The 25,873-nt window shown below is 41.9% G+C and overlaps 10 non-coding genes across 10 annotated transcripts; all 10 read right to left on the minus strand.

The window, feature by feature from the left end:
* Positions 1-2,038: 2,038 nt before the first annotated feature.
* Positions 2,039-2,145, minus strand: LOC126417620 (U6 spliceosomal RNA). The gene has a single exon (XR_007575704.1). It is a non-coding gene; the product is annotated as a U6 spliceosomal RNA (small nuclear RNA).
* Positions 2,146-4,632: 2,487 nt separating this feature from the next.
* Positions 4,633-4,739, minus strand: LOC126417621 (U6 spliceosomal RNA). Its single transcript, XR_007575705.1, has one exon. It is a non-coding gene; the product is annotated as a U6 spliceosomal RNA (small nuclear RNA).
* A 2,487-nt stretch (positions 4,740-7,226) lies between these two features.
* Positions 7,227-7,333, minus strand: LOC126417623 (U6 spliceosomal RNA). Its single transcript, XR_007575706.1, has one exon. It is a non-coding gene; the product is annotated as a U6 spliceosomal RNA (small nuclear RNA).
* Positions 7,334-9,806: 2,473 nt separating this feature from the next.
* LOC126417649 (U6 spliceosomal RNA) lies at positions 9,807-9,913 on the minus strand. The gene has a single exon (XR_007575729.1). It is a non-coding gene; the product is annotated as a U6 spliceosomal RNA (small nuclear RNA).
* A 2,487-nt stretch (positions 9,914-12,400) lies between these two features.
* On the minus strand, positions 12,401-12,507 carry LOC126417658 (U6 spliceosomal RNA). The gene has a single exon (XR_007575737.1). It is a non-coding gene; the product is annotated as a U6 spliceosomal RNA (small nuclear RNA).
* Positions 12,508-14,980: 2,473 nt separating this feature from the next.
* Positions 14,981-15,087, minus strand: LOC126417573 (U6 spliceosomal RNA). Its single transcript, XR_007575663.1, has one exon. It is a non-coding gene; the product is annotated as a U6 spliceosomal RNA (small nuclear RNA).
* A 2,473-nt stretch (positions 15,088-17,560) lies between these two features.
* LOC126417574 (U6 spliceosomal RNA) lies at positions 17,561-17,667 on the minus strand. The gene has a single exon (XR_007575664.1). It is a non-coding gene; the product is annotated as a U6 spliceosomal RNA (small nuclear RNA).
* Positions 17,668-20,148: 2,481 nt separating this feature from the next.
* Positions 20,149-20,255, minus strand: LOC126417576 (U6 spliceosomal RNA). The gene has a single exon (XR_007575665.1). It is a non-coding gene; the product is annotated as a U6 spliceosomal RNA (small nuclear RNA).
* Positions 20,256-22,742: 2,487 nt separating this feature from the next.
* LOC126417648 (U6 spliceosomal RNA) lies at positions 22,743-22,849 on the minus strand. Its single transcript, XR_007575728.1, has one exon. It is a non-coding gene; the product is annotated as a U6 spliceosomal RNA (small nuclear RNA).
* A 2,487-nt stretch (positions 22,850-25,336) lies between these two features.
* Positions 25,337-25,443, minus strand: LOC126417578 (U6 spliceosomal RNA). The gene has a single exon (XR_007575666.1). It is a non-coding gene; the product is annotated as a U6 spliceosomal RNA (small nuclear RNA).
* Between the last annotated feature and the right edge of the window lie 430 nt (positions 25,444-25,873).

Consider the following 25,873-nt stretch of genomic DNA (forward strand, 5'->3'; position numbering starts at 1 on the left):
GTCTTCACTGCTAACACAAATTGCATTACTCTTTCAGTGGTACTTTCTCACGATACTAATCGATTTAATGACAGAGTGCAAGGCAACTTTTAACTCACACATCAAGTACAGCACAAGAAGACACAGTGTGTGACCATCTAAATTATTGAGTAACTCCTATTCATCCAATGGCGCCAGAAGACAATAGTGACTGCAAAAAGAGACACAGTAGCCTCACGAACCATTAAAAACACCATTCATATTGCACACTTTGAAACACAGCAGTGTAGGTCACTACTAGCGCATGGATGGGTGAATGCGAGTTGTGTGAGGTAGTAGTAGGAATGATGGACATAGTTCCGTTTTCAGTACAATACCAGGTGATATATTTGTGTTGATCCAAGTTTACACAGGGCAGGTCTACTTGGCAACAGTGAAACACTGTGATGGAGATGTGTGAATGAGCCTAAAATGTTGAGGGGACATGTGGTAAGAGAAACCAGGTTAGCATTGTGTTAGTAGCTGTAGTTATGTTCCTGTGAAATGTCAGTCAGATGTAATCCAGTTTGGTGAATGTTGTTATTACAGGAAGAATTGCTAGTGCAAAACAAAGAGTGATAGATTTAGTATCTGAAAGCAGTTAATAACTGAGTAGCTACTGGTGTCATGTGACACAAACTGGTTTGTGATGTTGCTGTCTATTCCAAAATCCTGAAGCTTGCTAGTGTTTTGTGTCTTGACTGCCTCTGTATCTGCTTATGTGCTAGAGCTTCTGTGTATGTGACATGATGAATATTGCATGCAGGGTTTGTCCAATCTTTCTGCTAGACACAGGATGAGAGGTGCATCAGCTGTAATTGTGAACAGCATCGACTTGTATGACATTGATGGGATTCAAAGTGCTGTCAAAATAGTAGAGCCTCACATCTAAATACTATATGTTAATACTAGCATACTGGTCTGCTTTCTAAACACTTCAGTGTTGTGGTATTCATTGGCTGACACTTTTGAATTTAAGCTAGGTAACTATATGTAGTGGCAGATTGCCAGACATGTGGGAAAATACTTTGTGCGTCACACCAGTGAAATTTGTACATGACATGCTTGTGCACCACAGATTTGCTGTAATAGTTGGTTTTTAGGTGAAGGGCAGTGGCTTATTACACAGGCAGATATGCTTCAGTTAAGAATCTGATGAGGTGTCACCTGCAGTCTGTATTATGAGGCTGCAGCTGGATAGCAAGGCCACTAGGAAAGTTACTTGAAACATAATGTTAAATGAACTTCCTGTAAAGGGGTAGCTTGCACACTTAATGATTAAAGAGACATCTTCCTTCACATGTTTATTTATGGTGCTGAAACAATTATGGCATCAGCTGCAGCCATGAAGATGAATAAAGTTCAATGTTGTGGGTCTGTGTGCAGTCAGTATGTGATAGTGGCATACAGGCACCAGAAGCTTTGTAGGCGTTAGAGAAAAATAAATATTAGGTAATGCAAGCTAATTTTAGAGCGCTAGAGTGTATTTAAGCAGTAGTGTGAGTGAAAGTATGTGAGTGAGAAAGATTTGGAACATGCAGCTATCTTGTGTAAAGTTGATGTAAGGTTTCCAAATGTTGTGTGTGGCAGTAGGTGTGTGTTATGAAATGACGTGATTGAGACAGTAGGAAGAGATGTTGAGACAGCAGAGTGTGATACTGAGGAAGAGAAGAGACTTTTTTCTGTGCTAGGCTTAGTCTTAGACTGGCTGTGATTTGTGTCAGGTTTGTGAATGAGCTGAAGGGGTGCTAGTGACATGTACTTGTGTCAGTGTAGTTGTGGTTTTGGTGTGCTTGCTGAGTTGTTATTAGAGTGACATTTTAGATGTGCATTGGTGATGTAAGGGATAGGTTTATTGCCAGTTTTATCATGTTCTGTTGTGAATGAAAGAGAGTGGAGGAGAACTGCGTAAATGGACAGCATAGTTTGTGACAAGTGGGTGCAGATATGAAGCGAAACTTGTGTAGGTGGCTGAGGGTATTAGCAGCTGATGTGAGACATGAGAGAGTGAGATTGCGAAAAAAATGTGGAACGCTTCACGATTTTGCGTGTCATCCTTGCGCAGGGGCCATGCTAATCTTCTCTGTATCGTTCCAATTTTAGTATATGTACCGCCGAAGCAAGTACATTCGAGGAGTCCTCTGAAATTGTATATATAGTTATGGCGTCGCGTCAAATACGGTTCGTCTTTTACGTATCTTTACGCAGCTCTGGCGAGGAACACAAGGCCTGCCGAGTGCTAATCTGTGAATTAATTACTGCGAGGTGTCGTTCTTAGTAAGTGGCAGCTCTGTTAACTGTATTATTTGGCAGTATTGGATGTAAAACTTAGATCGTAGAGTCGCTTGCTCTCGCAGCATCCACCCAGAGCAGCAGCAGCAGGTTCACACAGCTGCCGCTAGGCGGCAGCAAGACGTGATGGCACGTATTGTCGCCATGTTCTCACATTCCGAGTTTAGTGTCTTATAGGCATACCTATGAAACACACTTCTCTAATGTGTGGGACAAATGGCGCTGATTGGAGCTGGTAGCAGGTCTTGAAGACTCTCAAAACAAGCGAATATTTTTGCGAAACTGTCTTCACTGCTAACACAAATTGCATTACTCTTTCAGTGGTACTTTCTCACGATACTAATCGATTTAATGACAGAGTGCAAGGCAACTTTTAACTCACACATCAAGTACAGCACAAGAAGACACAGTGTGTGACCATCTAAATTATTGAGTAACTCCTATTCATCCAATGGCGCCAGAAGACAATAGTGACTGCAAAAAGAGACACAGTAGCCTCACGAACCATTAAAAACACCATTCATATTGCACACTTTGAAACACAGCAGTGTAGGTCACTACTAGCGCATGGATGGGTGAATGCGAGTTGTGTGAGGTAGTAGTAGGAATGATGGACATAGTTCCGTTTTCAGTACAATACCAGGTGATATATTTGTGTTGATCCAAGTTTACACAGGGCAGGTCTACTTGGCAACAGTGAAACACTGTGATGGAGATGTGTGAATGAGCCTAAAATGTTGAGGGGACATGTGGTAAGAGAAACCAGGTTAGCATTGTGTTAGTAGCTGTAGTTATGTTCCTGTGAAATGTCAGTCAGATGTAATCCAGTTTGGTGAATGTTGTTATTACAGGAAGAATTGCTAGTGCAAAACAAAGAGTGATAGATTTAGTATCTGAAAGCAGTTAATAACTGAGTAGCTACTGGTGTCATGTGACACAAACTGGTTTGTGATGTTGCTGTCTATTCCAAAATCCTGAAGCTTGCTAGTGTTTTGTGTCTTGACTGCCTCTGTATCTGCTTATGTGCTAGAGCTTCTGTGTATGTGACATGATGAATATTGCATGCAGGGTTTGTCCAATCTTTCTGCTAGACACAGGATGAGAGGTGCATCAGCTGTAATTGTGAACAGCATCGACTTGTATGACATTGATGGGATTCAAAGTGCTGTCAAAATAGTAGAGCCTCACATCTAAATACTATATGTTAATACTAGCATACTGGTCTGCTTTCTAAACACTTCAGTGTTGTGGTATTCATTGGCTGACACTTTTGAATTTAAGCTAGGTAACTATATGTAGTGGCAGATTGCCAGACATGTGGGAAAATACTTTGTGCGTCACACCAGTGAAATTTGTACATGACATGCTTGTGCACCACAGATTTGCTGTAATAGTTGGTTTTTAGGTGAAGGGCAGTGGCTTATTACACAGGCAGATATGCTTCAGTTAAGAATCTGATGAGGTGTCACCTGCAGTCTGTATTATGAGGCTGCAGCTGGATAGCAAGGCCACTAGGAAAGTTACTTGAAACATAATGTTAAATGAACTTCCTGTAAAGGGGTAGCTTGCACACTTAATGATTAAAGAGACATCTTCCTTCACATGTTTATTTATGGTGCTGAAACAATTATGGCATCAGCTGCAGCCATGAAGATGAATAAAGTTCAATGTTGTGGGTCTGTGTGCAGTCAGTATGTGATAGTGGCATACAGGCACCAGAAGCTTTGTAGGCGTTAGAGAAAAATAAATATTAGGTAATGCAAGCTAATTTTAGAGCGCTAGAGTGTATTTAAGCAGTAGTGTGAGTGAAAGTATGTGAGTGAGAAAGATTTGGAACATGCAGCTATCTTGTGTAAAGTTGATGTAAGGTTTCCAAATGTTGTGTGTGGCAGTAGGTGTGTGTTATGAAATGACGTGATTGAGACAGTAGGAAGAGATGTTGACACAGCAGAGTGTGATACTGAGGAAGAGAAGAGACTTTTGCCTGTGCTAGGCTTAGTCTTAGACTGGCTGTGATTTGTGTCAGGTTTGTGAATGAGCTGAAGGGGTGCTAGTGACATGTACTTGTGTCAGTGTAGTTGTGGTTTTGGTGTGCTTGCTGAGTTGTTATTAGAGTGACATTTTAGATGTGCATTGGTGATGTAAGGGATAGGTTTATTGCCAGTTTTATCATGTTCTGTTGTGAATGAAAGAGAGTGGAGGAGAACTGCGTAAATGGACAGCATAGTTTGTGACAAGTGGGTGCAGATATGAAGCGAAACTTGTGTAGGTGGCTGAGGGTATTAGCAGCTGATGTGAGACATGAGAGAGTGAGATTGCGAAAAAAATGTGGAACGCTTCACGATTTTGCGTGTCATCCTTGCGCAGGGGCCATGCTAATCTTCTCTGTATCGTTCCAATTTTAGTATATGTACCGCCGAAGCAAGTACATTCGAGGAGTCCTCTGAAATTGTATATATAGTTATGGCGTCGCGTCAAATACGGTTCGGCTTGGACGTATCTTTACGCAGCTCTGGCGAGGAACACAAGGCCTGCCGAGTGCTAATCTGTGAATTAATTACTGCGAGGTGTCGTTCTTAGTAAGTGGCAGCTCTGTTAACTGTATTATTTGGCAGTATTGGATGTAAAACTTAGATCGTAGAGTCGCTTGCTCTCGCAGCATCCACCCAGAGCAGCAGCAGCAGGTTCACACAGCTGCCGCTAGGCGGCAGCAAGACGTGATGGCACGTATTGTCGCCATTGTCTCACATTCCGAGTTTAGTGTCTTATAGGCATACCTATGAAACACACTTCTCTAATGTGTGGGATAAATGGCGCTGATTGGAGCTGGTAGCAGGTCTTGAAGACTCTCAAAACAAGCGAATATTTTTGCGAAACTGTCTTCACTGCTAACACAAATTGCATTACTCTTTCAGTGGTACTTTCTCACGATACTAATCGATTTAATGACAGAGTGCAAGGCAACTTTTAACTCACACATCAAGTACAGCACAAGAAGACACAGTGTGTGACCATCTAAATTATTGAGTAACTCCTATTCATCCAATGGCGCCAGAAGACAATAGTGACTGCAAAAAGAGACACAGTAGCCTCACGAACCATTAAAAACACCATTCATATTGCACACTTTGAAACACAGCAGTGTAGGTCACTACTAGCGCATGGATGGGTGAATGCGAGTTGTGTGAGGTAGTAGTAGGAATGATGGACATAGTTCCGTTTTCAGTACAATACCAGGTGATATATTTGTGTTGATCCAAGTTTACACAGGGCAGGTCTACTTGGCAACAGTGAAACACTGTGATGGAGATGTGTGAATGAGCCTAAAATGTTGAGGGGACATGTGGTAAGAGAAACCAGGTTAGCATTGTGTTAGTAGCTGTAGTTATGTTCCTGTGAAATGTCAGTCAGATGTAATCCAGTTTGGTGAATGTTGTTATTACAGGAAGAATTGCTAGTGCAAAACAAAGAGTGATAGATTTAGTATCTGAAAGCAGTTAATAACTGAGTAGCTACTGGTGTCATGTGACACAAACTGGTTTGTGATGTTGCTGTCTATTCCAAAATCCTGAAGCTTGCTAGTGTTTTGTGTCTTGACTGCCTCTGTATCTGCTTATGTGCTAGAGCTTCTGTGTATGTGACATGATGAATATTGCATGCAGGGTTTGTCCAATCTTTCTGCTAGACACAGGATGAGAGGTGCATCAGCTGTAATTGTGAACAGCATCGACTTGTATGACATTGATGGGATTCAAAGTGCTGTCAAAATAGTAGAGCCTCACATCTAAATACTATATGTTAATACTAGCATACTGGTCTGCTTTCTAAACACTTCAGTGTTGTGGTATTCATTGGCTGACACTTTTGAATTTAAGCTAGGTAACTATATGTAGTGGCAGATTGCCAGACATGTGGGAAAATACTTTGTGCGTCACACCAGTGAAATTTGTACATGACATGCTTGTGCACCACAGATTTGCTGTAATAGTTGGTTTTTAGGTGAAGGGCAGTGGCTTATTACACAGGCAGATATGCTTCAGTTAAGAATCTGATGAGGTGTCACCTGCAGTCTGTATTATGAGGCTGCAGCTGGATAGCAAGGCCACTAGGAAAGTTACTTGAAACATAATGTTAAATGAACTTCCTGTAAAGGGGTAGCTTGCACACTTAATGATTAAAGAGACATCTTCCTTCACATGTTTATTTATGGTGCTGAAACAATTATGGCATCAGCTGCAGCCATGAAGATGAATAAAGTTCAATGTTGTGGGTCTGTGTGCAGTCAGTATGTGATAGTGGCATACAGGCACCAGAAGCTTTGTAGGCGTTAGAGAAAAGTAAATATTAGATAATGCAAGCTAATTTTAGAGCGCTAGAGTGTATTTAAGCAGTAGTGTGAGTGAAAGTATGTGAGTGAGAAAGATTTGGAACATGCAGCTATCTTGTGTAAAGTTGATGTAAGGTTTCCAAATGTTGTGTGTGGCAGTAGGTGTGTGTTATGAAATGACGTGATTGAGACAGTAGGAAGAGATGTTGAGACAGCAGAGTGTGATACTGAGGAAGAGAAGAGACTTTTGCCTGTGCTAGGCTTAGTCTTAGACTGGCTGTGATTTGTGTCAGGTTTGTGAATGAGCTGAAGGGGTGCTAGTGACATGTACTTGTGTCAGTGTAGTTGTGGTTTTGGTGTGCTTGCTGAGTTGTTATTAGAGTGACATTTTAGATGTGCATTGGTGATGTAAGGGATAGGTTTATTGCCAGTTTTATCATGTTCTGTTGTGAATGAAAGAGAGTGGAGGAGAACTGCGTAAATGGACAGCATAGTTTGTGACAAGTGGGTGCAGATATGAAGCGAAACTTGTGTAGGTGGCTGAGGGTATTAGCAGCTGATGTGAGACATGAGAGAGTGAGATTGCGAAAAAAATGTGGAACGCTTCACGATTTTGCGTGTCATCCTTGCGCAGGGGCCATGCTAATCTTCTCTGTATCGTTCCAATTTTAGTATATGTACCGCCGAAGCAAGTACATTCGAGGAGTCCTCTGAAATTGTATATATAGTTATGGCGTCGCGTCAAATACGGTTCGGCTTGGACGTATCTTTACGCAGCTCTGGCGAGGAACACAAGGCCTGCCGAGTGCTAATCTGTGAATTAATTACTGCGAGGTGTCGTTCTTAGTAAGTGGCAGCTCTGTTAACTGTATTATTTGGCAGTATTGGATGTAAAACTTAGATCGTAGAGTCGCTTGCTCTCGCAGCATCCACCCAGAGCAGCAGCAGCAGGTTCACACAGCTGCCGCTAGGCGGCAGCAAGACGTGATGGCACGTATTGTCGCCATGTTCTCACATTCCGAGTTTAGTGTCTTATAGGCATACCTATGAAACACACTTCTCTAATGTGTGGGAGAAATGGCGCTGATTGGAGCTGGTAGCAGGTCTTGAAGACTCTCAAAACAAGCGAATATTTTTGCGAAACTGTCTTCACTGCTAACACAAATTGCATTACTCTTTCAGTGGTACTTTCTCACGATACTAATCGATTTAATGACAGAGTGCAAGGCAACTTTTAACTCACACATCAAGTACAGCACAAGAAGACACAGTGTGTGACCATCTAAATTATTGAGTAACTCCTATTCATCCAATGGCGCCAGAAGACAATAGTGACTGCAAAAAGAGACACAGTAGCCTCACGAACCATTAAAAACACCATTCATATTGCACACTTTGAAACACAGCAGTGTAGGTCACTACTAGCGCATGTATGGGTGAATGCGAGTTGTGTGAGGTAGTAGTAGGAATGATGGACATAGTTCCGTTTTCAGTACAATACCAGGTGATATATTTGTGTTGATCCAAGTTTACACAGGGCAGGTCTACTTGGCAACAGTGAAACACTGTGATGGAGATGTGTGAATGAGCCTAAAATGTTGAGGGGACATGTGGTAAGAGAAACCAGGTTAGCATTGTGTTAGTAGCTGTAGTTATGTTCCTGTGAAATGTCAGTCAGATGTAATCCAGTTTGGTGAATGTTGTTATTACAGGAAGAAATGCTAGTGCAAAACAAAGAGTGATAGATTTAGTATCTGAAAGCAGTTAATAACTGAGTAGCTACTGGTGTCATGTGACACAAACTGGTTTGTGATGTTGCTGTCTATTCCAAAATCCTGAAGCTTGCTAGTGTTTTGTGTCTTGACTGCCTCTGTATCTGCTTATGTGCTAGAGCTTCTGTGTATGTGACATGATGAATATTGCATGCAGGGTTTGTCCAATCTTTCTGCTAGACACAGGATGAGAGGTGCATCAGCTGTAATTGTGAACAGCATCGACTTGTATGACATTGATGGGATTCAAAGTGCTGTCAAAATAGTAGAGCCTCACATCTAAATACTATATGTTAATACTAGCATACTGGTCTGCTTTCTAAACACTTCAGTGTTGTGGTATTCATTGGCTGACACTTTTGAATTTAAGCTAGGTAACTATATGTAGTGGCAGATTGCCAGACATGTGGGAAAATACTTTGTGCGTCACACCAGTGAAATTTGTACATGACATGCTTGTGCACCACAGATTTGCTGTAATAGTTGGTTTTTAGGTGAAGGGCAGTGGCTTATTACACAGGCAGATATGCTTCAGTTAAGAATCTGATGAGGTGTCACCTGCAGTCTGTATTATGAGGCTGCAGCTGGATAGCAAGGCCACTAGGAAAGTTACTTGAAACATAATGTTAAATGAACTTCCTGTAAAGGGGTAGCTTGCACACTTAATGATTAAAGAGACATCTTCCTTCACATGTTTATTTATGGTGCTGAAACAATTATGGCATCAGCTGCAGCCATGAAGATGAATAAAGTTAAATGTTGTGGGTCTGTGTGCAGTCAGTATGTGATAGTGGCATACAGGCACCAGAAGCTTTGTAGGCGTTAGAGAAAAATAAATATTAGGTAATGCAAGCTAATTTTAGAGCGCTAGAGTGTATTTAAGCAGTAGTGTGAGTGAAAGTATGTGAGTGAGAAAGATTTGGAACATGCAGCTATCTTGTGTAAAGTTGATGTAAGGTTTCCAAATGTTGTGTGTGGCAGTAGGTGTGTGTTATGAAATGACGTGATTGAGACAGTAGGAAGAGATGTTGTGACAGCAGAGTGTGATACTGAGGAAGAGAAGAGGCTTTTGCCTGTGCTAGGCTTAGTCTTAGACTGGCTGTGATTTGTGTCAGGTTTGTGAATGAGCTGAAGGGGTGCTAGTGACATGTACTTGTGGTTTTGGTGTGCTTGCTGAGTTGTTATTAGAGTGACATTTTAGATGTGCATTGGTGATGTAAGGGATAGGTTTATTGCCAGTTTTATCATGTTCTGTTGTGAATGAAAGAGAGTGGAGGAGAACTGCGTAAATGGACAGCATAGTTTGTGACAAGTGGGTGCAGATATGAAGCGAAACTTGTGTAGGTGGCTGAGGGTATTAGCAGCTGATGTGAGACATGAGAGAGTGAGATTGCGAAAAAAATGTGGAACGCTTCACGATTTTGCGTGTCATCTTTGCGCAGGGGCCATGCTAATCTTCTCTGTATCGTTCCAATTTTAGTATATGTACCGCCGAAGCAAGTACATTCGAGGAGTCCTCTGAAATTGTATATATAGTTATGGCGTCGCGTCAAATACGGTTCGGCTTGGACGTATCTTTACGCAGCTCTGGCGAGGAACACAAGGCCTGCCGAGTGCTAATCTGTGAATTAATTACTGCGAGGTGTCGTTCTTAGTAAGTGGCAGCTCTGTTAACTGTATTATTTGGCAGTATTGGATGTAAAACTTAGATCGTAGAGTCGCTTGCTCTCGCAGCATCCACCCAGAGCAGCAGCAGCAGGTTCACACAGCTGCCGCTAGGCGGCAGCAAGACGTGATGGCACGTATTGTCGCCATGTTCTCACATTCCGAGTTTAGTGTCTTATAGGCATACCTATGAAACACACTTCTCTAATGTGTGGGACAAATGGCGCTGATTGGAGCTGGTAGCAGGTCTTGAAGACTCTCAAAACAAGCGAATATTTTTGCGAAACTGTCTTCACTGCTAACACAAATTGCATTACTCTTTCAGTGGTACTTTCTCACGATACTAATCGATTTAATGACAGAGTGCAAGGCAACTTTTAACTCACACATCAAGTACAGCACAAGAAGACACAGTGTGTGACCATCTAAATTATTGAGTAACTCCTATTCATCCAATGGCGCCAGAAGACAATAGTGACTGCAAAAAGAGACACAGTAGCCTCACGAACCATTAAAAACACCATTCATATTGCACACTTTGAAACACAGCAGTGTAGGTCACTACTAGCGCATGTATGGGTGAATGCGAGTTGTGTGAGGTAGTAGTAGGAATGATGGACATAGTTCCGTTTTCAGTACAATACCAGGTGATATATTTGTGTTGATCCAAGTTTACACAGGGCAGGTCTACTTGGCAACAGTGAAACACTGTGATGGAGATGTGTGAATGAGCCTAAAATGTTGAGGGGACATGTGGTAAGAGAAACCAGGTTAGCATTGTGTTAGTAGCTGTAGTTATGTTCCTGTGAAATGTCAGTCAGATGTAATCCAGTTTGGTGAATGTTGTTATTACAGGAAGAAATGCTAGTGCAAAACAAAGAGTGATAGATTTAGTATCTGAAAGCAGTTAATAACTGAGTAGCTACTGGTGTCATGTGACACAAACTGGTTTGTGATGTTGCTGTCTATTCCAAAATCCTGAAGCTTGCTAGTGTTTTGTGTCTTGACTGCCTCTGTATCTGCTTATGTGCTAGAGCTTCTGTGTATGTGACATGATGAATATTGCATGCAGGGTTTGTCCAATCTTTCTGCTAGACACAGGATGAGAGGTGCATCAGCTGTAATTGTGAACAGCATCGACTTGTATGACATTGATGGGATTCAAAGTGCTGTCAAAATAGTAGAGCCTCACATCTAAATACTATATGTTAATACTAGCATACTGGTCTGCTTTCTAAACACTTCAGTGTTGTGGTATTCATTGGCTGACACTTTTGAATTTAAGCTAGGTAACTATATGTAGTGGCAGATTGCCAGACATGTGGGAAAATACTTTGTGCGTCACACCAGTGAAATTTGTACATGACATGCTTGTGCACCACAGATTTGCTGTAATAGTTGGTTTTTAGGTGAAGGGCAGTGGCTTATTACACAGGCAGATATGCTTCAGTTAAGAATCTGATGAGGTGTCACCTGCAGTCTGTATTATGAGGCTGCAGCTGGATAGCAAGGCCACTAGGAAAGTTACTTGAAACATAATGTTAAATGAACTTCCTGTAAAGGGGTAGCTTGCACACTTAATGATTAAAGAGACATCTTCCTTCACATGTTTATTTATGGTGCTGAAACAATTATGGCATCAGCTGCAGCCATGAAGATGAATAAAGTTCAATGTTGTGGGTCTGTGTGCAGTCAGTATGTGATAGTGGCATACAGGCACCAGAAGCTTTGTAGGCGTTAGAGAAAAGTAAATATTAGATAATGCAAGCTAATTTTAGAGCGCTAGAGTGTATTTAAGCAGTAGTGTGAGTGAAAGTATGTGAGTGAGAAAGATTTGGAACATGCAGCTATCTTGTGTAAAGTTGATGTAAGGTTTCCAAATGTTGTGTGTGGCAGTAGGTGTGTGTTATGAAATGACGTGATTGAGACAGTAGGAAGAGATGTTGTGACAGCAGAGTGTGATACTGAGGAAGAGAAGAGGCTTTTGCCTGTGCTAGGCTTAGTCTTAGACTGGCTGTGATTTGTGCCAGGTTTGTGAATGAGCTGAAGGGGTGCTAGTGACATGTACTTGTGTCAGTGTAGTTGTGGTTTTGGTGTGCTTGCTGAGTTGTTATTAGAGTGACATTTTAGATGTGCATTGGTGATGTAAGGGATAGGTTTATTGCCAGTTTTATCATGTTCTGTTGTGAATGAAAGAGAGTGGAGGAGAACTGCGTAAATGGACAGCATAGTTTGTGACAAGTGGGTGCAGATATGAAGCGAAGCTTGTGTAGGTGGCTGAGGGTATTAGCAGCTGATGTGAGACATGAGAGAGTGAGATTGCGAAAAAAATGTGGAACGCTTCACGATTTTGCGTGTCATCCTTGCGCAGGGGCCATGCTAATCTTCTCTGTATCGTTCCAATTTTAGTATATTTACCGCCGAAGCGAGTACATTCGAGGAGCCCTCTGAAATTGTATATATAGTTATGGCGTCGCGTCAAATATGGTTCGGCTTGGACGTAGCTTTACGCAGCTCTGGCGAGGAACACAAGGCCTGCCGAGTGCTAATCTGTGAATTAATTACTGCGAGGTGTCGTTCTTAGTAAGTGGCAGCTCTGTTAACTGTATTATTTGGCAGTATTGGATGTAAAACTTAGATCGTAGAGTCGCTTGCTCTCGCAGCATCCACCCAGAGCAGCAGCAGCAGGTTCGCACAGCTGACGCTAGGCGGCAGCAAGACGTGATGGCACGTATTGTCGCCATGTTCTCACATTCCGAGTTTAGTGTCTTATAGGCATACCTATGAAACACCCTTCTCTAATGTGTGGGACAAATGGCGCTGATTGGAGCTGGTAGCAGGTCTTGAAGACTCTCAAAACAAGCGAATATTTTTGCGAAACTGTCTTCACTGCTAACACAAATTGCATTACTCTTTCAGTGGTACTTTCTCACGATACTAATCGATTTAATGACAGAGTGCAAGGCAACTTTTAACTCACACATCAAGTACAGCACAAGAAGACACAGTGTGTGACCATGTAAATTATTGAGTAACTCCTATTCATCCAATGGCGCCAGAAGACAATAGTGACTGCAAAAAGAGACACAGTAGCCTCACGAACCATTAAAAACACCATTCATATTGCACACTTTGAAACACAGCAGTGTAGGTCACTACTAGCGCATGGATGGGTGAATGCGAGTTGTGTGAGGTAGCAGTAGGAATGATGGACATAGTTCCGTTTTCAGTACAATACCAGGTGATATATTTGTGTTGATCCAAGTTTACACAGGGCAGGTCTACTTGGCAACAGTGAAACACTGTGATGGAGATGTGTGAATGAGCCTAAAATGTTTAGGGGACATGTGGTAAGAGAAACCAGGTTAGCATTGTGTTAGTAGCTGTAGTTATGTTCCTGTGAAATGTCAGTCAGATGTAATCCAGTTTGGTGAATGTTGTTATTACAGGAAGAATTGCTAGTGCAAAACAAAGAGTGATAGATTTAGTATCTGAAAGCAGTTAATAACTGAGTAGCTACTGGTGTCATGTGACACAAACTGGTTTGTGATGTTGCTGTCTATTCCAAAATCCTGAAGCTTGCTAGTGTTTTGTGTCTTGACTGCCTCTGTATCTGCTTATGTGCTAGAGCTTCTGTGTATGTGACATGATGAATATTGCATGCAGGGTTTGTCCAATCTTTCTGCTAGACACAGGATGAGAGGTGCATCAGCTGTAATTGTGAACAGCATCGACTTGTATGACATTGATGGGATTCAAAGTGCTGTCAAAATAGTAGAGCCTCACATCTAAATACTATATGTTAATACTAGCATACTGGTCTGCTTTCTAAACACTTCAGTGTTGTGGTATTCATTGGCTGACACTTTTGAATTTAAGCTAGGTAACTATATGTAGTGGCAGATTGCCAGACATGTGGGAAAATACTTTGTGCGTCACACCAGTGAAATTTGTACATGACATGCTTGTGCACCACAGATTTGCTGTAATAGTTGGTTTTTAGGTGAAGGGCAGTGGCTTATTACACAGGCAGATATGCTTCAGTTAAGAATCTGATGAGGTGTCACCTGCAGTCTGTATTATGAGGCTGCAGCTGGATAGCAAGGCCACTAGGAAAGTTACTTGAAACATAATGTTAAATGAACTTCCTGTAAAGGGGTAGCTTGCACACTTAATGATTAAAGAGACATCTTCCTTCACATGTTTATTTATGGTGCTGAAACAATTATGGCATCAGCTGCAGCCATGAAGATGAATAAAGTTAAATGTTGTGGGTCTGTGTGCAGTCAGTATGTGATAGTGGCATACAGGCACCAGAAGCTTTGTAGGCGTTAGAGAAAAATAAATATTAGGTAATGCAAGCTAATTTTAGAGCGCTAGAGTGTATTTAAGCAGTAGTGTGAGTGAAAGTATGTGAGTGAGAAAGATTTGGAACATGCAGCTATCTTGTGTAAAGTTGATGTAAGGTTTCCAAATGTTGTGTGTGGCAGTAGGTGTGTGTTATGAAATGACGTGATTGAGACAGTAGGAAGAGATGTTGTGACAGCAGAGTGTGATACTGAGGAAGAGAAGAGGCTTTTGCCTGTGCTAGGCTTAGTCTTAGACTGGCTGTGATTTGTGTCAGGTTTGTGAATGAGCTGAAGGGGTGCTAGTGACATGTACTTGTGGTTTTGGTGTGCTTGCTGAGTTGTTATTAGAGTGACATTTTAGATGTGCATTGGTGATGTAAGGGATAGGTTTATTGCCAGTTTTATCATGTTCTGTTGTGAATGAAAGAGAGTGGAGGAGAACTGCGTAAATGGACAGCATAGTTTGTGACAAGTGGGTGCAGATATGAAGCGAAACTTGTGTAGGTGGCTGAGGGTATTAGCAGCTGATGTGAGACATGAGAGAGTGAGATTGCGAAAAAAATGTGGAACGCTTCACGATTTTGCGTGTCATCCTTGCGCAGGGGCCATGCTAATCTTCTCTGTATCGTTCCAATTTTAGTATATGTACCGCCGAAGCGAGTACATTCGAGGAGCCCTCTGAAATTGTATATATAGTTATGGCGTCGCGTCAAATATGGTTCGGCTTGGACGTAGCTTTACGCAGCTCTGGCGAGGAACACAAGGCTTGCCGAGTGCTAATCTGTGAATTAATTACTGCGAGGTGTCGTTCTTAGTAAGTGGCAGCTCTGTTAACTGTATTATTTGGCAGTATTGGATGTAAAACTTAGATCGTAGAGTCGCTTGCTCTCGCAGCATCCACCCAGAGCAGCAGCAGCAGGTTCACACAGCTGCCGCTAGGCGGCAGCAAGACGTGATGGCACGTATTGTCGCCATGTTCACACATTCCGAGTTTAGTGTCTTATAGGCATACTTATGAAACACACTTCTCTAATGTGTGGGATAAATGGCGCTGATTGGAGCTGGTAGCAGGTCTTGAAGACTCTCAAAACAAGCGAATATTTTTGCGAAACTGTCTTCACTGCTAACACAAATTGCATTACTCTTTCAGTGGTACTTTCTCACGATACTAATCGATTTAATGACAGAGTGCAAGGCAACTTTTAACTCACACATCAAGTACAGCACAAGAAGACACAGTGTGTGACCATCTAAATTATTGAGTAACTCCTATTCATCCAATGGCGCCAGAAGACAATAGTGACTGCAAAGAGAGACACAGTAGCCTCACGAACCATTAAAAACACCATTCATATTGCACACTTTGAAACACAGCAGTGTAGGTCACTACTAGCGCATGGATGGGTGAATGCGAGTTGTGTGAGGTAGTAGTAGGAATGATGGACATAGTTCCGTTTTCAGTACAATACCAGGTGATATATTTGTGTTGATCCAAGTTTACACAGGGCAGGTCTACTTGGCAACAGTGAAACACTGTGATGGAGATGTGTGAATGAGCCTAAAATGTTGAGGGGACATGTGGTAAGAGAAACCAGGTTAGCATTGTGTTAGTAGCTGTAGTTATGTTCCTGTGAAATGTCAGTCAGATGTAATCCAGTTTGGTGAATGTTGTTATTACAGGAAGAATTGCTAGTGCAAAACAAAGAGTGATAGATTTAGTATCTGAAAGCAGTTAATAACTGAGTAGCTACTGGTGTCATGTGACACAAACTGGTTTGTGATGTTGCTGTCTATTCCAAAATCCTGAAGCTTGCTAGTGTTTTGTGTCTTGACTGCCTCTGTATCTGCTTATGTGCTAGAGCTTCTGTGTATGTGACATGATGAATATTGCATGCAGGGTTTGTCCAATCTTTCTGCTAGACACAGGATGAGAGGTGCATCAGCTGTAATTGTGAACAGCATCGACTTGTATGACATTGATGGGATTCAAAGTGCTGTCAAAATAGTAGAGCCTCACATCTAAATACTATATGTTAATACTAGCATACTGGTCTGCTTTCTAAACACTTCAGTGTTGTGGTATTCATTGGCTGACACTTTTGAATTTAAGCTAGGTAACTATATGTAGTGGCAGATTGCCAGACATGTGGGAAAATACTTTGTGCGTCACACCAGTGAAATTTGTACATGACATGCTTGTGCACCACAGATTTGCTGTAATAGTTGGTTTTTAGGTGAAGGGCAGTGGCTTATTACACAGGCAGATATGCTTCAGTTAAGAATCTGATGAGGTGTCACCTGCAGTCTGTATTATGAGGCTGCAGCTGGATAGCAAGGCCACTAGGAAAGTTACTTGAAACATAATGTTAAATGAACTTCCTGTAAAGGGGTAGCTTGCACACTTAATGATTAAAGAGACATCTTCCTTCACATGTTTATTTATGGTGCTGAAACAATTATGGCATCAGCTGCAGCCATGAAGATGAATAAAGTTAAATGTTGTGGGTCTGTGTGCAGTCAGTATGTGATAGTGGCATACAGGCACCAGAAGCTTTGTAGGCGTTAGAGAAAAATAAATATTAGGTAATGCAAGCTAATTTTAGAGCGCTAGAGTGTATTTAAGCAGTAGTGTGAGTGAAAGTATGTGAGTGAGAAAGATTTGGAACATGCAGCTATCTTGTGTAAAGTTGATGTAAGGTTTCCAAATGTTGTGTGTGGCAGTAGGTGTGTGTTATGAAATGACGTGATTGAGACAGTAGGAAGAGATGTTGTGACAGCAGAGTGTGATACTGAGGAAGAGAAGAGGCTTTTGCCTGTGCTAGGCTTAGTCTTAGACTGGCTGTGATTTGTGTCAGGTTTGTGAATGAGCTGAAGGGGTGCTAGTGACATGTACTTGTGGTTTTGGTGTGCTTGCTGAGTTGTTATTAGAGTGACATTTTAGATGTGCATTGGTGATGTAAGGGATAGGTTTATTGCCAGTTTTATCATGTTCTGTTGTGAATGAAAGAGAGTGGAGGAGAACTGCGTAAATGGACAGCATAGTTTGTGACAAGTGGGTGCAGATATGAAGCGAAACTTGTGTAGGTGGCTGAGGGTATTAGCAGCTGATGTGAGACATGAGAGAGTGAGATTGCGAAAAAAATGTGGAACGCTTCACGATTTTGCGTGTCATCCTTGCGCAGGGGCCATGCTAATCTTCTCTGTATCGTTCCAATTTTAGTATATGTACCGCCGAAGCGAGTACATTCGAGGAGCCCTCTGAGATTGTATATATAGTTATGGCGTCGCGTCAAATATGGTTCGGCTTGGACGTAGCTTTACGCAGCTCTGGCGAGGAACACAAGGCTTGCCGAGTGCTAATCTGTGAATTAATTACTGCGAGGTGTCGTTCTTAGTAAGTGGCAGCTCTGTTAACTGTATTATTTGGCAGTATTGGATGTAAAACTTAGATCGTAGAGTCGCTTGCTCTCGCAGCATCCACCCAGAGCAGCAGCAGCAGGTTCACACAGCTGCCGCTAGGCGGCAGCAAGACGTGATGGCACGTATTGTCGCCATGTTCACACATTCCGAGTTTAGTGTCTTATAGGCATACTTATGAAACACACTTCTCTAATGTGTGGGATAAATGGCGCTGATTGGAGCTGGTAGCAGGTCTTGAAGACTCTCAAAACAAGCGAATATTTTTGCGAAACTGTCTTCACTGCTAACACAAATTGCATTACTCTTTCAGTGGTACTTTCTCACGATACTAATCGATTTAATGACAGAGTGCAAGGCAACTTTTAACTCACACATCAAGTACAGCACAAGAAGACACAGTGTGTGACCATGTAAATTATTGAGTAACTCCTATTCATCCAATGGCGCCAGAAGACAATAGTGACTGCAAAGAGAGACACAGTAGCCTCACGAACCATTAAAAACACCATTCATATTGCACACTTTGAAACACAGCAGTGTAGGTCACTACTAGCGCATGGATGGGTGAATGCGAGTTGTGTGAGGTAGTAGTAGGAATGATGGACATAGTTCCGTTTTCAGTACAATACCAGGTGATATATTTGTGTTGATCCAAGTTTACACAGGGCAGGTCTACTTGGCAACAGTGAAACACTGTGATGGAGATGTGTGAATGAGCCTAAAATGTTGAGGGGACATGTGGTAAGAGAAACCAGGTTAGCATTGTGTTAGTAGCTGTAGTTATGTTCCTGTGAAATGTCAGTCAGATGTAATCCAGTTTGGTGAATGTTGTTATTACAGGAAGAATTGCTAGTGCAAAACAAAGAGTGATAGATTTAGTATCTGAAAGCAGTTAATAACTGAGTAGCTACTGGTGTCATGTGACACAAACTGGTTTGTGATGTTGCTGTCTATTCCAAAATCCTGAAGCTTGCTAGTGTTTTGTGTCTTGACTGCCTCTGTATCTGCTTATGTGCTAGAGCTTCTGTGTATGTGACATGATGAATATTGCATGCAGGGTTTGTCCAATCTTTCTGCTAGACACAGGATGAGAGGTGCATCAGCTGTAATTGTGAACAGCATCGACTTGTATGACATTGATGGGATTCAAAGTGCTGTCAAAATAGTAGAGCCTCACATCTAAATACTATATGTTAATACTAGCATACTGGTCTGCTTTCTAAACACTTCAGTGTTGTGGTATTCATTGGCTGACACTTTTGAATTTAAGCTAGGTAACTATATGTAGTGGCAGATTGCCAGACATGTGGGAAAATACTTTGTGCGTCACACCAGTGAAATTTGTACATGACATGCTTGTGCACCACAGATTTGCTTTAATAGTTGGTTTTTAGGTGAAGGGCAGTGGCTTATTACACAGGCAGATATGCTTCAGTTAAGAATCTGATGAGGTGTCACCTGCAGTCTGTATTATGAGGCTGCAGCTGGATAGCAAGGCCACTAGGAAAGTTACTTGAAACATAATGTTAAATGAACTTCCTGTAAAGGGGTAGCTTGCACACTTAATGATTAAAGAGACATCTTCCTTCACATGTTTATTTATGGTGCTGAAACAATTATGGCATCAGCTGCAGCCATGAAGATGAATAAAGTTAAATGTTGTGGGTCTGTGTGCAGTCAGTATGTGATAGTGGCATACAGGCACCAGAAGCTTTGTAGGCGTTAGAGAAAAATAAATATTAGGTAATGCAAGCTAATTTTAGAGCGCTAGAGTGTATTTAAGCAGTAGTGTGAGTGAAAGTATGTGAGTGAGAAAGATTTGGAACATGCAGCTATCTTGTGTAAAGTTGATGTAAGGTTTCCAAATGTTGTGTGTGGCAGTAGGTGTGTGTTATGAAATGACGTGATTGAGACAGTAGGAAGAGATGTTGTGACAGCAGAGTGTGATACTGAGGAAGAGAAGAGGCTTTTGCCTGTGCTAGGCTTAGTCTTAGACTGGCTGTGATTTGTGTCAGGTTTGTGAATGAGCTGAAGGGGTGCTAGTGACATGTACTTGTGTCAGTGTAGTTGTGGTGTGCTTGCTGAGTTGTTATTAGAGTGACATTTTAGATGTGCATTGGTGATGTAAGGGATAGGTTTATTGCCAGTTTTATCATGTTCTGTTGTGAATGAAAGAGAGTGGAGGAGAACTGCGTAAATGGACAGCATAGTTTGTGACAAGTGGGTGCAGATATGAAGCGAAACTTGTGTAGGTGGCTGAGGGTATTAGCAGCTGATGTGAGACATGAGAGAGTGAGATTGCGAAAAAAATGTGGAACGCTTCACGATTTTGCGTGTCATCCTTGCGCAGGGGCCATGCTAATCTTCTCTGTATCGTTCCAATTTTAGTATATGTACCGCCGAAGCGAGTACATTCGAGGAGCCCTCTGAAATTGTATATATAGTTATGGCGTCGCGTCAAATATGGTTCGGCTTGGACGTAGCTTTACGCAGCTCTGGCGAGGAACACAAGGCCTGCCGAGTGCTAATCTGTGAATTAATTACTGCGAGGTGTCGTTCTTAGTAAGTGGCAGCTCTGTTAACTGTATTATTTGGCAGTATTGGATGTAAAACTTAGATCGTAGAGTCGCTTGCTCTCGCAGCATCCACCCAGAGCAGCAGCAGCAGGTTCACACAGCTGCCGCTAGGCGGCAGCAAGACGTGATGGCACGTATTGTCGCCATGTTCTCACATTCCGAGTTTAGTGTCTTATAGGCATACCTATGAAACACACTTCTCTAATGTGTGGGATAAATGGCGCTGATTGGAGCTGGTAGCAGGTCTTGAAGACTCTCAAAACAAGCGAATATTTTTGCGAAACTGTCTTCACTGCTAACACAAATTGCATTACTCTTTCAGTGGTACTTTCTCACGATACTAATCGATTTAATGACAGAGTGCAAGGCAACTTTTAACTCACACATCAAGTACAGCACAAGAAGACACAGTGTGTGACCATGTAAATTATTGAGTAACTCCTATTCATCCAATGGCGCCAGAAGACAATAGTGACTGCAAAAAGAGACACAGTAGCCTCACGAACCATTAAAAACACCATTCATATTGCACACTTTGAAACACAGCAGTGTAGGTCACTACTAGCGCATGGATGGGTGAATGCGAGTTGTGTGAGGTAGTAGTAGGAATGATGGACATAGTTCCGTTTTCAGTACAATACCAGGTGATATATTTGTGTTGATCCAAGTTTACACAGGGCAGGTCTACTTGGCAACAGTGAAACACTGTGATGGAGATGTGTGAATGAGCCTAAAATGTTGAGGGGACATGTGGTAAGAGAAACCAGGTTAGCATTGTGTTAGTAGCTGTAGTTATGTTCCTGTGAAATGTCAGTCAGATGTAATCCAGTTTGGTGAATGTTGTTATTACAGGAAGAATTGCTAGTGCAAAACAAAGAGTGATAGATTTAGTATCTGAAAGCAGTTAATAACTGAGTAGCTACTGGTGTCATGTGACACAAACTGGTTTGTGATGTTGCTGTCTATTCCAAAATCCTGAAGCTTGCTAGTGTTTTGTGTCTTGACTGCCTCTGTATCTGCTTATGTGCTAGAGCTTCTGTGTATGTGACATGATGAATATTGCATGCAGGGTTTGTCCAATCTTTCTGCTAGACACAGGATGAGAGGTGCATCAGCTGTAATTGTGAACAGCATCGACTTGTATGACATTGATGGGATTCAAAGTGCTGTCAAAATAGTAGAGCCTCACATCTAAATACTATATGTTAATACTAGCATACTGGTCTGCTTTCTAAACACTTCAGTGTTGTGGTATTCATTGGCTGACACTTTTGAATTTAAGCTAGGTAACTATATGTAGTGGCAGATTGCCAGACATGTGGGAAAATACTTTGTGCGTCACACCAGTGAAATTTGTACATGACATGCTTGTGCACCACAGATTTGCTGTAATAGTTGGTTTTTAGGTGAAGGGCAGTGGCTTATTACACAGGCAGATATGCTTCAGTTAAGAATCTGATGAGGTGTCACCTGCAGTCTGTATTATGAGGCTGCAGCTGGATAGCAAGGCCACTAGGAAAGTTACTTGAAACATAATGTTAAATGAACTTCCTGTAAAGGGGTAGCTTGCACACTTAATGATTAAAGAGACATCTTCCTTCACATGTTTATTTATGGTGCTGAAACAATTATGGCATCAGCTGCAGCCATGAAGATGAATAAAGTTAAATGTTGTGGGTCTGTGTGCAGTCAGTATGTGGTAGTGGCATACAGGCACCAGAAGCTTTGTAGGCGTTAGAGAAAAATAAATATTAGGTAATGCAAGCCAATTTTAGAGCGCTAGAGTGTATTTAAGCAGTAGTGTGAGTGAAAGTATGTGAGTGAGAAAGATTTGGAACATGCAGCTATCTTGTGTAAAGTTGATGTAAGGTTTCCAAATGTTGTGTGTGGCAGTAGGTGTGTGTTATGAAATGACGTGATTGAGACAGTAGGAAGAGATGTTGTGACAGCAGAGTGTGATACTGAGGAAGAGAAGAGGCTTTTGCCTGTGCTAGGCTTAGTCTTAGACTGGCTGTGATTTGTGTCAGGTTTGTGAATGAACTGAAGGGGTGCTAGTGACATGTACTTGTGTCAGTGTAGTTGTGGTTTTGGTGTGCTTGCTGAATTGTTATTAGAGTGACATTTTAGATGTGCATTGGTGATGTAAGGGATAGGTTTATTGCCAGTTTTATCATGTTCTGTTGTGAATGAAAGAGAGTGGAGGAGAACTGCGTAAATGGACAGCATAGTTTGTGACAAGTGGGTGCAGATATGAAGCGAAACTTGTGTAGGTGGCTGAGGGTATTAGCAGCTGATGTGAGACATGAGAGAGTGAGATTGCGAAAAAAATGTGGAACGCTTCACGATTTTGCGTGTCATCCTTGCGCAGGGGCCATGCTAATCTTCTCTGTATCGTTCCAATTTTAGTATATGTACCGCCGAAGCGACTACATTCGAGGAGCCCTCTGAAATTGTATATATAGTTATGGCGTCGCGTCAAATATGGTTCGGCTTGGACGTAGCTTTACGCAGCTCTGGCGAGGAACACAAGGCCTGCCGAGTGCTAATCTGTGAATTAAATACTGCGAGGTGTCGTTCTTAGTAAGTGGCAGCTCTGTTAACTGTATTATTTGGCAGTATTGGATGTAAAACTTAGATCGTAGAGTCGCTTGCTCTCGCAGCATCCACCCAGAGCAGCAGCAGCAGGTTCACACAGCTGCCGCTAGGCGGCAGCAAGACGTGATTGCACGTATTGTCGCCATGTTCTCACATTCCGAGTTTAGTGTCTTATAGGCATACCTATGAAACACACTTCTCTAATGTGTGGGATAAATGGCGCTGATTGGAGCTGGTAGCAGGTCTTGAAGACTCTCAAAACAAGCGAATATTTTTGCGAAACTGTCTTCACTGCTAACACAAATTGCATTACTCTTTCAGTGGTACTTTCTCACGATACTAATCGATTTAATGACAGAGTGCAAGGCAACTTTTAACTCACACATCAAGTACAGCACAAGAAGACACAGTGTGTGACCATCTAAATTATTGAGTAACTCCTATTCATCCAATGGCGCCAGAAGACAATAGTGACTGCAAAAAGAGACACAGTAGCCTCACGAACCATTAAAAACACCATTCATATTGCACACTTTGAAACACAGCAGTGTAGGTCACTACTAGCGCATGGATGGGTGAATGCGAGTTGTGTGAGGTAGTAGTAGGAATGATGGACATAGTTCCGTTTTCAGTACAATACCAGGTGATATATTTGTGTTGATCCAAGTTTACACAGGGCAGGTCTACTTGGCAACAGTGAAACACTGTGATGGAGATGTGTGAATGAGCCTAAAATGTTGAGGGGACATGTGGTAAGAGAAACCAGGTTAGCATTGTGTTAGTAGCTGTAGTTATGTTCCTGTGAAATGTCAGTCAGATGTAATCCAGTTTGGTGAATGTTGTTATTACAGGAAGAATTGCTAGTGCAAAACGAAGAGTGATAGATTTAGTATCTGAAAGCAGTTAATAACTGAGTAGCTACTGGTGTCATGTGACACAAACTGGTTTGTGATGTTGCTGTCTATTCCAAAATCCTGAAGCTTGCTAGTGTTTTGTGTCTTGACTGCCTCTGTATCTGCTTATGTGCTAGAGCTTCTGTGTATGTGACATGATGAATATTGCATGCAGGGTTTGTCCAATCTTTCTGCTAGACACAGGATGAGAGGTGCATCAGCTGTAATTGTGAACAGCATCGACTTGTATGACATTGATGGGATTCAAAGTGCTGTCAAAATAGTAGAGCCTCACATCTAAATACTATATGTTAATACTAGCATACTGGTCTGCTTTCTAAACACTTCAGTGTTGTGGTATTCATTGGCTGACACTTTTGAATTTAAGCTAGGTAACTATATGTAGTGGCAGATTGCCAGACATGTGGGAAAATACTTTGTGCGTCACACCAGTGAAATTTGTACATGACATGCTTGTGCACCACAGATTTGCTGTAATAGTTGGTTTTTAGGTGAAGGGCAGTGGCTTATTACACAGGCAGATATGCTTCAGTTAAGAATCTGATGAGGTGTCACCTGCAGTCTGTATTATGAGGCTGCAGCTGGATAGCAAGGCCACTAGGAAAGTTACTTGAAACATAATGTTAAATGAACTTCCTCTAAAGGGGTAGCTTGCACACTTAATGATTAAAGAGACATCTTCCTTCACATGTTTATTTATGGTGCTGAAACAATTATGGCATCAGCTGCAGCCATGAAGATGAATAAAGTTAAATGTTGTGGGTCTGTGTGCAGTCAGTATGTGATAGTGGCATACAGGCACCAGAAGCTTTGTAGGCGTTAGAGAAAAATAAATATTAGGTAATGCAAGCCAATTTTAGAGCGCTAGAGTGTATTTAAGCAGTAGTGTGAGTGAAAGTATGTGAGTGAGAAAGATTTGGAACATGCAGCTATCTTGTGTAAAGTTGATGTAAGGTTTCCAAATGTTGTGTGTGGCAGTAGGTGTGTGTTATGTAATGACGTGATTGAGACAGTAGGAAGAGATGTTGTGACAGCAGAGTGTGATACTGAGGAAGAGAAGAGGCTTTTGCCTGTGCTAGGCTTAGTCTTAGACTGGCTGTGATTTGTGTCAGGTTTGTGAATGAACTGAAGGGGTGCTAGTGACATGTACTTGTGTCAGTGTAGTTGTGGTTTTGGTGTGCTTGCTGAGTTGTTATTAGAGTGACATTTTAGATGTGCATTGGTGATGTAAGGGATAGGTTTATTGCCAGTTTTATCATGTTCTGTTGTGAATGAAAGAGAGTGGTGGAGAACTGCGTAAATGGACAGCATAGTTTGTGACAAGTGGGTGCAGATATGAAGCGAAACTTGTGTAGGTGGCTGAGGGTATTAGCAGCTGATGTGAGACATGAGAGAGTGAGATTGCGAAAAAAATGTGGAACGCTTCACGATTTTGCGTGTCATCCTTGCGCAGGGGCCATGCTAATCTTCTCTGTATCGTTCCAATTTTAGTATATGTACCGCCGAAGCGAGTACATTCGAGGAGCCCTCTGAAATTGTATATATAGTTATGGCGTCGCGTCAAATATGGTTCGGCTTGGACGTAGCTTTACGCAGCTCTGGCGAGGAACACAAGGCCTGCCGAGTGCTAATCTGTGAATTAATTACTGCGAGGTGTCGTTCTTAGTAAGTGGCAGCTCTGTTAACTGTATTATTTGGCAGTATTGGATGTAAAACTTAGATCGTAGAGTCGCTTGCTCTCGCAGCATCCACCCAGAGCAGCAGCAGCAGGTTCACACAGCTGCCGCTAGGCGGCAGCAAGACGTGATGGCACGTATTGTCGCCATGTTCACACATTCCGAGTTTAGTGTCTTATAGGCATACCTATGAAACACACTTCTCTAATGTGTGGGATAAATGGCGCTGATTGGAGCTGGTAGCAGGTCTTGAAGACTCTCAAAACAAG

Source organism: Schistocerca serialis, chromosome 8 (genome assembly GCF_023864345.2).
Source record: "Schistocerca serialis cubense isolate TAMUIC-IGC-003099 chromosome 8, iqSchSeri2.2, whole genome shotgun sequence".
Lineage (NCBI taxonomy): Eukaryota > Metazoa > Arthropoda > Insecta > Orthoptera > Acrididae > Schistocerca > Schistocerca serialis.